We start from the raw sequence: 12,573 nt of genomic DNA, 5'->3' as shown, positions 1-12,573 counted from the left end.
GGAGGGTTGGGGTTTGTTCCTCTTCCATGTGCTCCTTTGAGCATCCAACAGACTGGAACACACAAATGATTAATTTCAAAGTGGGAAGAGGAAAAAGAAGGAATCCAAGTCTTGGGGAAGTTTCTGAGCAGATAGGAAATAAAAAGCAGAAAAAGTCAGGCAGGAAATCCTGGGATCCAATGCCTTAAAATTAATGACTCAATGATTTTATACATTTTATTAATAATAAACTAAGGAGGAGTTAGTGAGTTAGTTGGCCTCTTCTCCAAGGAACTTGGAAAAGGAGAGCAGAAAATGGTCTCAAGTTACACCAGGAGAGGTTCAGGGTGGATATTGGGGAAAATTCCTTCCCTGAAACAGCGCTCAAGGCCTGGCACAGCTGCCCAGGGCAGTGGTGGAGTCCCCATCCCTGCAAGTGTTCAAGAACCGAGCAGATGAGGAACTCTGCGATGGGGTTTATTGGGCGTGGTGGGATCTGGGTGCAGTTTGGGACCGATGACCTGGGATGTCTTCTCCAACCTCAGTGATGCTGTGATTCCATGGAATCCCCACTGTTCCGGTTTGGTGATGGTGCTGAGGCAGCTCCAGCTGAGGACAGAGCGGGGAAAACAACGCTCAGGTTTGGGCAAGTCCCTGTGACAGGGCTGTGTGAGGACAGCAGGGCTGGAACCAAAAAAGAAAAGCGACCGTAGGACAAAAGTGGGACTTTCTCCGAGCTCTGAGCGTGGCCACGGCAGCGGGGCCGGAGCACATCCCTGCCATGAAAAGCCTCCACACATCCCACACCTTCATTAGGGCTGCTGTTAATCGGACCTGAGGCCCCACTTCCACTTTCAATCGTTTTAGACCCAAATTACAGAAAATTTCCAACTCAAAAGGATAATCTCCTGTCAGAAAGAGAACAGCAGGCACAGTGAACACTTTAAAAGCTTTGGAGATATAAAGATTTATTGTATTTCCCAACAAGCCAGAAGCTTTGATTAAAAGTTAAAAATAGAAAATAGGGATGGAATTAAGTTGTAAAAGATCCCCCTCAAAAAATAATTTTTATACTGTTGCTATGGTTCAAAATTTTTTCATGGTAAGTCTCATTTTTCCTTTAAAAATTGATCAGAATTCATTTCTTAATAAACTCATTTAGAATTATTTTCTAAATTCAGGACAGAATTTGCAAAAAGGATGGTTTTGCAATATTACACAGAATCATAAAAAATAACAGAATGGCCTGGGTGGGAAGGGACCTTAAAGCTCATCCAGCTCCACCCCTGCCATGGGCAGGGACACCTTCCACTGTCCCAGGCTGCTCCCAGCCCCAGTGTCCAGCCTGGAGGTTCAGGAAAGCCAGCCCTGAGAGAGATGTGTGGGACTCTTCCTGCTTTGGGAGTGCTCCTACAAGAGCAGCACCTCCATTTCCACTGTCCTTTCCCACACATGGTTTTCATTATCATCGGCTGGGTGCCAGCTCCCGTGGATTTGCAGTTTTGCGGTATCCGAGCTTGACAATCCCATGATCCTATGAATATGCCTGCCCAGTCTTTTCTGAATTGGAAATGTGATTCTGGAAGAGACAGGACTTCCAGTCCAGGGGCCTTGCCTAAACACACCCGTGCACAGATCGTGCTCTCAGCTGGGTTCATCAAATGCCACAATGCTGCTATCATTCACCAGGAGAACTGGGTGTTATCTCCCCTCAGCACAGAGGATGTCCAACGCCACCCAGGAACAGAGGGAAGGGAACAACAGAGGGAAGGGAACAGGGGAGACTCAACAGGGCTGAACTTTTACTCAAAGGAGATAAAACAACCTCTTCCTAGGTCCCAGAGGGAACCAGCTGGTTCCCTCCCCTCTCACCTCACCACTGCCTTCTCTCCATGCTCAGCTGTTGAATTCCCACAGCCACCAGGTCAATCCTCGTCCCTCAGAGCCCAGGAGCTGGAAGGTGCTGCAGGTGCCACCACTGTGGGATGGACGCTCCAAAGGCTGTGGTGAGCCCTGTGCCTCCCCTCACCTGAGTGCTGCTCCCAGGGAGCCCCAGGGTGCCAGGGCAGGGGAGTCAGGCAGGTGGGGATAATCCTGCTCCATGGGGCTTACCGAAGGTTTAAATCTTCTGGGAGTGGTTCAGCATTAGTCATCTCTTATTCCTAAAAATAAAATAAATAATGGATTGCACAATCACAACACATCCCTGCCCCCTCCCCCGGGTCCCTGTGGGCAGCACAGGGCCCCACTGCCCCTTCCACCCCCACCAGTCACTGACTGATCACTCAGCAGGATTCGTGACTGACACCCCCAGCCCCTCAGGGTTTGGTTGTATTTTCCAGGTCCCACCTATTGATCTGCTTCCACCACAAAACTGTCACTGCAAGGCTCAGGCTGTTGGAGCATCTCCCCTCCCTCTGATCCCAGAGAAGAAACCAGGGCAGAGCCACCCCAACAGAGAGAAAACTGCAGCTCCAGCACCTACAACTGCTGTAATGTAATTTAATTTTTTAATCTAAGGAAAACTTTGCTAAGTCTGTAACCTTGGTAAGTGAAGGAATTGTTCCCTGGGAGGGCAGGGAGCCCCTGGCACAGGGTGCCCAGAGCAGCTGGGGCTGCCCCTGGATCCCTGGCAGTGCCCAAGGCCAGGCTGGACATTGGGGCTGGAGCAGCCTGGCACAGTGGGAGGTGTCCCTGCCATGGCAGGGCTGGCACTGGATGGGCTTTGGGGTCCCTTCCAATCCAAACCATTCCATGATTCTGCAACAATCAGACTGTGAGGAAGTTCATAACCTGACAGGAAGTGGTGGCCAGGTGGGATCAGCCTCTTCTCCCAGGGAACAGGGACAGGACAAGGGGAAATGGCCTCAAGCTGCCCCAGGGGAGGCTCAGGTTGGATATGAGGAAAGATTTCACTGAAGGGGTGGTGGTGGAGTCCCCATCCCTGGAGGTGTTCAAAAGGAGCAGACCTGGGACTTTGTGCTATGGGTTAGTGGGCATGGTGGGGTTTGGCTGAAGGTTGAATTTGATGATCTTGGAGGCCTTTTCCAAGCCTGATGATCCCATGATCCTATGATTATGCCTGCCCAGTCTTTTCTGAAGGTTTGGGGCCTTAAGCGGACACTCAAACCCTGTTTGTGTGCACAGCTCAAGACAGGCCCTTACTGTGCACATCTCAGCCCTGGACAGGAGCTCATTTCCCTGTGATTCCCTGCAGAATAAATGGGGATCAAACCTGTGGATGGCCCCCGAGGGCAGCACTGGAGCCAGGAGCTGGGGCTGCATGCAGGGGCTGTGTGGAGGGCCCGTGTGCTCATGGAGAACATTGCTCACAAAAGCTGCTAGCACAGCCTGTTTTCTGCTCAGGCGAGCAAGGTATCCTCACAGGAGAGGCTGGGTAGCTTGGAAATAGCAAATTTTTATGCATGATGTAATTCACTGGAAGCTTCACCGAGCTGGAAGTGCCTGACCTTTTGGTCTTTGGCAAATAAATGAACAGCCCCGAGGAAGCTCGGGAGTTCTGTGCGCTCAGTGCAGGACAGGGCACCTGAAGGACTGAGGAGTTAAAGCATTTCTTTCATTATTTTCACTTTAAGGAATCAGGACTTGGGGAAAAAAACACAGGTAATAAACATATTTTAAGTGTTGGTCAAAAAAACCCTTCAAAATATATTTGCACAAAGGTTCAAAGAGGTGTCTCTGCAAGGTGGGAAATTCATATGAACTTTGCCCAGCTATTAATTAAGACTGGAGGGAGTGGGAGAGGGGTTTTGTAGCCATCACATCTACTTTCATCAGCCATCTAAAAAAGGTAATTCTGCTTTCAGAGAGATGCTGTGTGAGGATCTCTCTTCTTCCCAGGAGAATTCCTGAAAAAGGAATTGTGCAAGTGCTTCTGCCTTCCCTCCAGACCTACCTATTTAAAGCTTCTAATCTGACATCTAATACTGATGGGTCCCTATTTCCTTCTCATGCATTGGAATTTGTTTCAGATATAAAAGGAGATGGAAATGAAAAAAAAAAAAAAAAAGTCTGGTTCTGTCTAGTTAGTTCTAGGAATTACCTGGAACATAACTCTGGTTGTGTCTGCAGGACTGAGGCTTGTACTGTGAAGTGGGAAGTGCTGGGAAAGCCATTATCCCAAACCCTATCCAATGGGATTATCCACCTCTGCCACACTGACACCGGCAAACAGCAAAACCTGAAACAGGAATTCAAACTTAAAGCCTAGAAAAGGAATTAAAGCTTTCAAAAATTCCCAGGAAGCAGCTCACTCCCAAATAAATAACAAGTATCAGCTTTTCTCCCATCCAAGGTGTCCCAACAAAGGCTTCGAGGATCAAACGCACCCAGGAGTGAATGAAATGGCCCAAAGCAGTGCTGGGATGCTGCACAGGTCAGCAGATGAGCAGGGAGGAAGGCACAGGCTCCACACCAGATCTGGAGACCATCAGGCAATCACCAGGGTCAGTCATCCTTTCCACTGGACACCACGTCCTGCTCAACATGGAAAATTCAAATTACTGAGATAGCTCAACATCCTCAGTTTAAAAGGAAAAGCAAAACGGGAATATGGAATCAGCCTTTTGTGAGTGCTGGCTCTGGCACATCAAACCTGGGGATGGACCAAGAAAAAGGAGGGATGAAGGAAAAAAGAAGCAGATCTGAGACAATAAGAGATCGCAAGGAAAGCAAACACAAATGGGAATTTTCTCTCCTGATCATCCTCCCTTCCCCCACCCCGCCTTAGGAATACACACACAGAGCTTTCAAACATCAGCCAAGGCACTTTGGTGCTTAGTACTGAATTCTTCTTATGGTTATTTAAGTTACAAACAGGGCTACTGATTCAAAACCTGAAGTGTTAAAATTATTCCAAGTAATGCATGTCCAGCTCTGAAATCCTGAAGTTAATTTTAAACATCGCTTTCAGAAATAGGTTGCCTTGTCCTGACAGATCTATGTGGGCCATATTGTGAGGAGAACTATCAATATTTGAATAAATTTTACATGCAAGCAAACTAAAATTATCTTTACATCGATTCAGTAGCAAGTGCTCCAGTAGGAGCTGGATGAAATGGCCAATAAATTGACAAACCCACAAAACAGAATGGGAGAAACATAAAGAATGGAAAGCTGGCTGTTCCCTGCCATCTCCAATTTCCTCGGTAATGCGCTCAGGCTGTCTGTGGGCAGGAGGAGCCGCGGTTACCGGCAGTCCCCGGGCTCATCCCAGCCCTGCCCTGGCGCCGGGCGCTGCCGGGGCTCGGCTCGGCCGCACGGATCGGATCCTCCTTCCCAGAAAGGCTCTGCTGCTGCTGCTGCTGCTCCCCAGGGTCCGTCCCCTGCGCCTGGAGCCCTCGGAGCTATAAATATTCCGTGTTTTCTCTGCGGGCCGGGCTCTCTGCAGGCAGCTCTGCCGGCTGGGGCCGTGCTGCTCCTGCTCTGAGGGGATGTCACCCTCACACCCCGCAGGGAAGGAACAAAGCCAATGCTCGTGGCTTTGTACGGGTCTGTGAGGCTGGAGCTGCTCCAGGCTGTAGCCCTGCACAGGTCAGTGAAAGCCAGAGCTGACAATGGCCCAGCACAGCCTTTTCTCGGGCCCGCTCCTCGCAGCCGCCGTTCAGCCCCTGCTCCGACCGCCTCCCCTGCCCCTGAAAGGGGGCTGAGCTCTGCCTTGGCACCAGGGCTGGCACCCGGCCCAGCAGGAGCTGGGGCAGGGTTTGGGGATGACCGTGATCCTGCCAGCCCCAGCTAACGGGGTCCGAGTCGGGGGAAAGGATGGGGTGAGCTCCTACCCGAGCTCGCACCGGGTCTGCTCCTCTCCAGACGCTCAGCATTCAGTGCCAGTCACAGAAATGTCGTGGGGAAATTTCCTGTTACATCAAACAGTTCCTTTTTGCCTAAAAAAACCCAAACAAAAGCGCCGTTATTCAGTGTAAGGTGTGACTGTAAGAGCCCTGTCTCCCCCTGCCCCAGCCCTGCTCAGTGCGCGGTACCCAGAGCCGGCACGGGCAGGGGAAGGGATCCACGGTACTGAAATCACCATTGGAAACAGCACTTTTCTCATTCTTCATTAGAACTCACAGGATCCCAGCCTGCTTCGGGTTGGAAGGGACCCTAAAGCTGATCCAGTTCCCAGCCCTCCCATGGCAGGGACACCTCCCACTGTCCCAGGCTGCTCCCAGCCCCAATGTCCAGCCTGGCCTTGGGCACTGCCAGGGATCCAGGGGCAGCCCCAGCTGCTCTGGGCACCCTGTGCCAGGGCCTGCCCACCCTCACAGGGAACAATTCCTTCCCAATATTCCATCCAGCCCTGCCCTCTGGCACTGGGAAGCCATTCCCTGGCTCCTGTCCCTCCAGCCCTTGTCCCCAGTCCCTCTCCAGCTCTCCTGGAGCCCCTTTAGGCCCTGCAAGGGGCTCGGAGCTCTCCCTGGATCCTTCTCTTCTCCAGGTGAGCACCCCCAGCTCCCCCAGCCCATTGACTCCCCTGGTTTGGGTTCTCTTGGGGCAACAGGACGATTTTATAACCTCCATAAACAATGGGAGAGGCCAAGCTCTGAGCACAGCCTGGGTAAGTGGAGATGCCTGGGGTAAGTGGAGATGCCCCACCTAGGAAACTTCGTTTTGATTTTTATTTATTTACATACTCCAATATTTCTAAATATTCCATTAAAACACACCTTTGATGAACAAATCTCTCCATGCTAATAATCTTTAAAATATCCCAGGCTCCCTAAAATCTGAGCTTCAGGGAGAAAAACCGGCACTTGCTGCAACCCGTGAAAAGTTAATTTTTTCATGCTTCTGCCTCTTCCATTTTCCAGCCTTATTTCTATTCCTAATTACAGAAACTTGAGAGTGATCCAGAAATACAAAGAGGAGCAGTTTAATTTGGAGACATTAAGGGAATTTAAAATGTCTTGCTTTTTGCCTCAAAACTGAATTCAGGTGAGGGAAAAGTAAGCAAGCAAAATATATATTTTTTAATCCTCCATGTACCCCTCTATTAACCACAATTACAGCACTTCAAAGCACATTAATTTCCTGCTTTTAAGTTTTCTATAGCAACAGTTTGTTGAAAGAGTTTCATTTTATTATATTGTGCCAATACTACACTGGTAGAAATTTCAATCCTGTTAGACAGAAAGAAGTGAAAAAAATTACATTAACAATGAGAATAAAGAAATTGAAACTCTCAATGGCTCTAATTTATGGCATTTTTCTGTGGAGTTTTTTTTAAACCTCTTTCTTCTACCAGCTTGATGCCGCCTCTTTAATGCAGCTTGCATTTTCCAGGGGAAGCAGCTGAATGGAGGGAAGGGAAACCCAGGAGCAGCTTCCCTCCCACTCCTGCTCCCACGCAGCACACGGGGGCTGCAGGGCCAGAGGCCAGGACGTGGAGACACTGGAAAAGCAGCCACAGGCACATCCGTGGGGGGTGGGTGGATCCAGGGCTCGCACATGGTCAGGTTCCTGATGGGCTTTCACGTGGCCTCATCCACCTGGACACCTCTTCTCTGGTTCTGCATCCAGCCCTGGAGCCCCAAACTCAAGAAGGACGTGGAGCTGCTGGAGAGAGGCCAGAGGAGGCCACGGAGCTGCTCCCAGGGCTGGAGCCCCTCTGGAGCCAGGCTGGGAGAGCTGGGGGTGCTCACCTGGAGAAGAGGAGGATCAGGGAGAGCTCAGAGCCCCTTACAGGGCCTAAAGGGGCTCCAGGAGAGCTGCAGAGGGACTGGGGACAAGGCATGGAGGGACAGGACCCAGGGAATGGCTTCCCAGTGCCAGAGGGCAGGGCTGGATGGGAGATTGGGAAGGAATTGTTCCCTGGGAGGGTGGGCAGGCCCTGGCACAGGGTGCCCAGAGCAGCTGGGGCTGCCCCTGGATCCCTGGCAGTGCCCAAGGCCAGGCTGGACATTGGGGCTGGGAGCAGCCTGGGACAGTGGGAGGTGTCCCTGCCATGGCAGGGGTGGCACTGGGTGGGCTTTGGGGTCCCTCCCAACCCAAACCAATCTGGGATTCTCTGGCTTTGCTCCCCTTCTGCAGACACTCACTGTGACACAAGGGACAGCAGGGACCCGGAGAGCCCTGAGCACCCAGGGGACCAGCAAAGACCTGCAGCACTTGGTGTCACCCTAACTCAGCAGAGTAATTGGCAATGAGTTCTGCTTAACCACTTCTCCTAAGATAAGTTGGAAAAATTCAATAAAACTTGTGTTAAGCTGATTCCACGCTGCAGTACAAACAAAGTGTGGAGCAGCCTAATCCTCTTACACCAGGGAACAGGCTCCTAAAGTCATTATTTAATAAGATTAAATACTGCAGGTCATAAAAATTAATTTATACAGCTGCCATGGTTTAAAAACTATATGTCTGCAGAGTGGGACAAATTCCTTTCCTGTGGAGAAGCAATGGTGAGCACAAGCTGTGGCTGCCCCCGGATCCCTGGCAGTGCCAAAGGCCAGGTTGGATGGGACTTGGAGCAACCTGGGATAGTGGGAGGTCCCTGCCCTGCCCATGGCACGGCCCTGAAACCTCCTCTTTGAATGCAAACATTCACTTAAAATTGTTTTTAAATTATTTTTAAAAATCCCTTTCAGGCACAGAGCTCCTGAAGTCCCTCCCAGCCACATTCATTTCACCAAAAAGGAGGAAAGTAAAGGCTGGGACTTCATGAGGCCTTTTTTCTTCTTTGCCCAAACCTTGCTTAAACTTGCTATTCCTTGCCCCAATTTACCAAATTTTGCTCATGAGACATAAAAGAGGGAGGGAAGAGACGATAAAGACGCCCATCAGCATTCCTCTGCTCACTCATGAAACTTCAGATACTGTGTTAAATTCTTTGAACCCAGAAAGAGCAAAAGTGTTTCTTATGTTAAAAAAGGAAGAAATACAAACACATATAAATATAGAAATAAATAAATAAAATTTTATATGTATCTAAAGCCCTGCTTACAGTGCCTCTGTTTGCATTTGGAGACACTGATCCTAATCCTAGTCCCTAAAGCTTTAACCCTAATTAGGCCTAACCTGGCCCTGATGCTCCCGGGTGCTGTTATCTGGGGGAACATCAGCCACACCACAGGCGTGCCTTGGCTGCTGCTGTGCTCCATGTCTTGCAGTCAGGGAATTGTGAGGCTGGAAAAGCCCTCTCAGATCATTGAGTCCAACCATCCCAGCACAGCCAAGGCCACCACTGCCCCATGTCCCCAAGTGCCACATCCACAGGGCTTTTAAAGCCCTCCAGGGATGGGGACTCACCCCTGCCCTGGGCAGCTCTGCCAGGCCTGGGCAGCCCTTCCCATGGAGAAATAATTCCAAATACTCAATCCAGACCTCTCCTGGCCCAGCTTGAGGCTGTGTCCATCCTCTAACCCACCCCAAAGAGAAATGCAGCAATCTCTCCAATTAAAACAATCCATCATCATTTGGGCACTGTACATGAAAGAGCAGAAGCTGCAGACACAAAGGATTCTCACCACTGGCATTTTCTAAAACAGTATTTCAAAAAACAAGAAACCCTTCCATCACCTCCTGGAAACGCCAGCTTGCAGAGAAATAAATATCTCTTTTGTATCAAAGTGATTCCCAATCCCTTTGATAAATCTTACCACTGTGCAGTTGAAACAACCCCATGAAGGGCTGGAAGAATCATCTAAATGCGTCTGAACAACTCTGTTTATTTTGTATTCCAGAGTGCATCGCACCAGCCCGCAGAGCTCTTCCATTAGTCTTTAAAAATAGTATTAAAGGACATTTCCGTCTATTTAAATTATGTCTATTTTCATTTAAATGAGTTGCTAAATAACAAGCTCCATGCCAGCATTATGCTGGAGTGTGTGACTGCGAGAAATACACTTCAAACAAAACAAATTAGGGAACCTGGAAATTACTACAGCAGAGCAAGGACATATTTTTGGGCAAAAGTAAACAGAGAACAACAGCAAGTCATCAAAAATATGATAATAAACCCCCCGTGCTCTGTGCATGAGGAACGGCACATATGGAGCAGCTCATTCCACTCCTGTGAGGGCTTTATTTATAAAACAATGCACAAAATTGGCAGTTTCCTTCCGTAACTGGAGAGGGACTAATTACCTTCCCCTGGCCTGGTTTCTCACTCCCAGCACTGCACTGGGAATTCCGAGCTCAGAGCAGGACAGCGGGAGCACATCCCACCCACCATCCATCACCTGGCACAGCATTCCTGGGACAGCCCAGGGCTCCCCAGCCCAGCCCACTGCAAAACCAGGGCTCAGACTGGCACAACTGAGTTTCCCTGGCAGGCTCAGGGACAGCATGGACAGTTCTCCCAGAGCTCTCCGCCCTGGAGGTGTGGGATTTATAGGAGCTGGATAGAATCAAATGGAAACAACAAACACAAAGCCATTACGGCTGGGACTCCCAGAGGTCACCTCCTGTGCTGCTGCCATCACACACTTTTCTCCAGCTTGTAAAAAATATTGGGATTGACCTCTATAGGACTGAAATCTCATGGGAATCTCATGGGAATAAAGTCTGGCTCTGCTGGCTTAGAATCAGATTTATGGAATCACAGAATCATGGAATCCCAGCCTGGTTTGGGCTGGAAGGGACCTTAAAGCCCACCCAGTGCCACCCCTGCCATGGGCAGGGACACCTCCCACTGTCCCAGGCTGCTCCCAGCCCCAGTGTCCAGCCTGGCCTTGGGCACTGCCAGGGATCCAGGGGCAGCCCCAGCTGCTCTGGGCACCCTGTGCCAGGGCCTGCCCACCCTCCCAGGGAAGGATTTCTCCACTTACCAAAGTTAAAGAATTATCAAAGTTTGCCTTAAACTAAAGCCCCCCTTCTATGATACATCAGGAATTTGTACATTATCAAATACATCAAGAGCGCATTAGAGAAGAAATGCTTCATGTGAGACACAGTTAATCAAACACCAGCACTGGAAACCTCGTGGGGAAATGTGCCTGGAATTTTAAGCTTCCAGAGCAAGCTGGGCACATCCACCCCCATCGCAAGGAGACCGTGACTCTGCTGGCTACCACTGACACTTTGATTTTTAATCTCTGCCAAATTAATACAGCTCCTCATGTTTTGCAGAAAGTTGAGGCCAAGGTCTTATTCAGCCACCTACTACGTGTTGCTTGGATATGGATTATTATTTCCCAAGCAGGATGTGGAATATTTTATTTTTGTACCAACGGATCTTGCTCACACGCAATCATTTGCATTCTTAAGAAGCCAACCCAGTCTGCTTTGTAACTCCTGTAAGTCCAGAAAAAGCATCCCCCCACTCCCTCTGTCTTGGGAACGGAATTTTCACAGCACACTAAGTATCTTCTGATTAGAATTGTGGGGTTTTTGTAAAAATACAGCTCTGACATGCCAAGGCACATTAGGCAAGACAAGGAACAAAGTCACACAGTAACAATGAATGTCTTAAATAATTAATAAATATAAATATATGAACTGAGAACAGGGATCAGAGCATGTGTGAGTATTTGGGCTCAGTGCAACATAAAAAGTAACTCACACATAAAACCATCTTCTACCATGGCTGTAAAGCTGCCCCTCTCCTGTGGCACTCTGGAATGGTTTCTAAAGACTGGAAAGATTTGGGTCTTTTCACAGTTATATTTCCAAAGGAATAAATCCATCTTCTGTAAATGGAAAGTGTAGGAAGCTTTCTCAATATAGGTAATTTGCATACATATTTACCCTCTAGAATACTCCCAGCTCCGATGAGATGTAAAGAAATAATTCAATGTATACATTTGGTGCTCAAGCCATGCCACAAATCAGGTGCTCTTAATTCAACAGGGCCATAAACCCCAGAACTACAGGGGTAATCAAGAACCTACTTAACCTTTCTCCAAGCAACACTGAAAAAAGTTAGTGTGAAATATGTGACAATCCCCTAAAATTATAACGAAAGGGCAGCGAGCAAGGTGTGCTGTAAAACACAATTGGCATGAAGGCAAGGAAAAACCGGGAAAATAGAAGAAAAATTAGTTCTGGAGTCACGCTCGGTAATAGCTGATGTATGCTCACAATAAAATGAGATGCAGAATGCAAAACTCCTCGAAAATAAAAGCATAATTTCAACAGTATTCAGCCAACAGGTCTAAGAGTTACAGAATCCCTGTGGGTTGGAGGAAAAAAAAAAGAAAAACAAATGAAAAAACAACACAGAATCCCAGAATCTTTAAGGCTGGAAAAGCCCCCCAGGATCATCGAGTCCAGGCTGTGCCCATCCCCACCTTGTCCCCAGCCCAGAGCCCTGAGTGCCACCTCCAGCCCTTCCTTGGACACCTCCAGGGATGGGCACTCCAAACCTCCCTGGGCAGCCCCTGCCAAGGCTTGACCTCCCTTTCCATGCTGAAACACAGAGGTTTTTTAAACCCAAGGTCATAAAAAAATTCCAAATTAAGGCTCAGGTATCTTCCATTAGATTGATGTGATTGCAAGACAGAGAAAGGAAACCAAGGGCAGTTGGGAGGAGTTTGCCTTCAGATCAGACCTTGGTTCAGTCAGTTATGGAAGCTTAGACAGACACAGATATATTTCAATCCTTTAACACACACATATATATATAATATCTATATATCTGGA

At 48.8% G+C, this 12,573-nt stretch overlaps 1 long non-coding RNA gene across 2 annotated transcripts; it reads right to left on the bottom strand.

The window, feature by feature from the left end:
* Positions 1-355: 355 nt before the first annotated feature.
* On the bottom strand, positions 356-6,004 carry LOC104694929. Of its 2 annotated transcripts, none has more exons than XR_005602210.1 (5): positions 5,778-6,004; positions 4,329-4,476; positions 4,043-4,180; positions 1,852-2,141; positions 356-588 (listed from the first exon to the last, which is right to left on the bottom strand). It is a non-coding gene; the product is annotated as an uncharacterized LOC104694929 (long non-coding RNA). The 2 variants fall into 2 exon arrangements; XR_005602211.1 differs by having other exon boundaries at positions 2,092-2,141.
* Positions 6,005-12,573: the final 6,569 nt, after the last annotated feature.

Source organism: Corvus cornix, chromosome 6 (genome assembly GCF_000738735.6).
Source record: "Corvus cornix cornix isolate S_Up_H32 chromosome 6, ASM73873v5, whole genome shotgun sequence".
Taxonomy (NCBI): Eukaryota; Metazoa; Chordata; class Aves; order Passeriformes; family Corvidae; genus Corvus; species Corvus cornix.
This window is presented reverse-complemented; position numbering and strand designations above follow the sequence as displayed.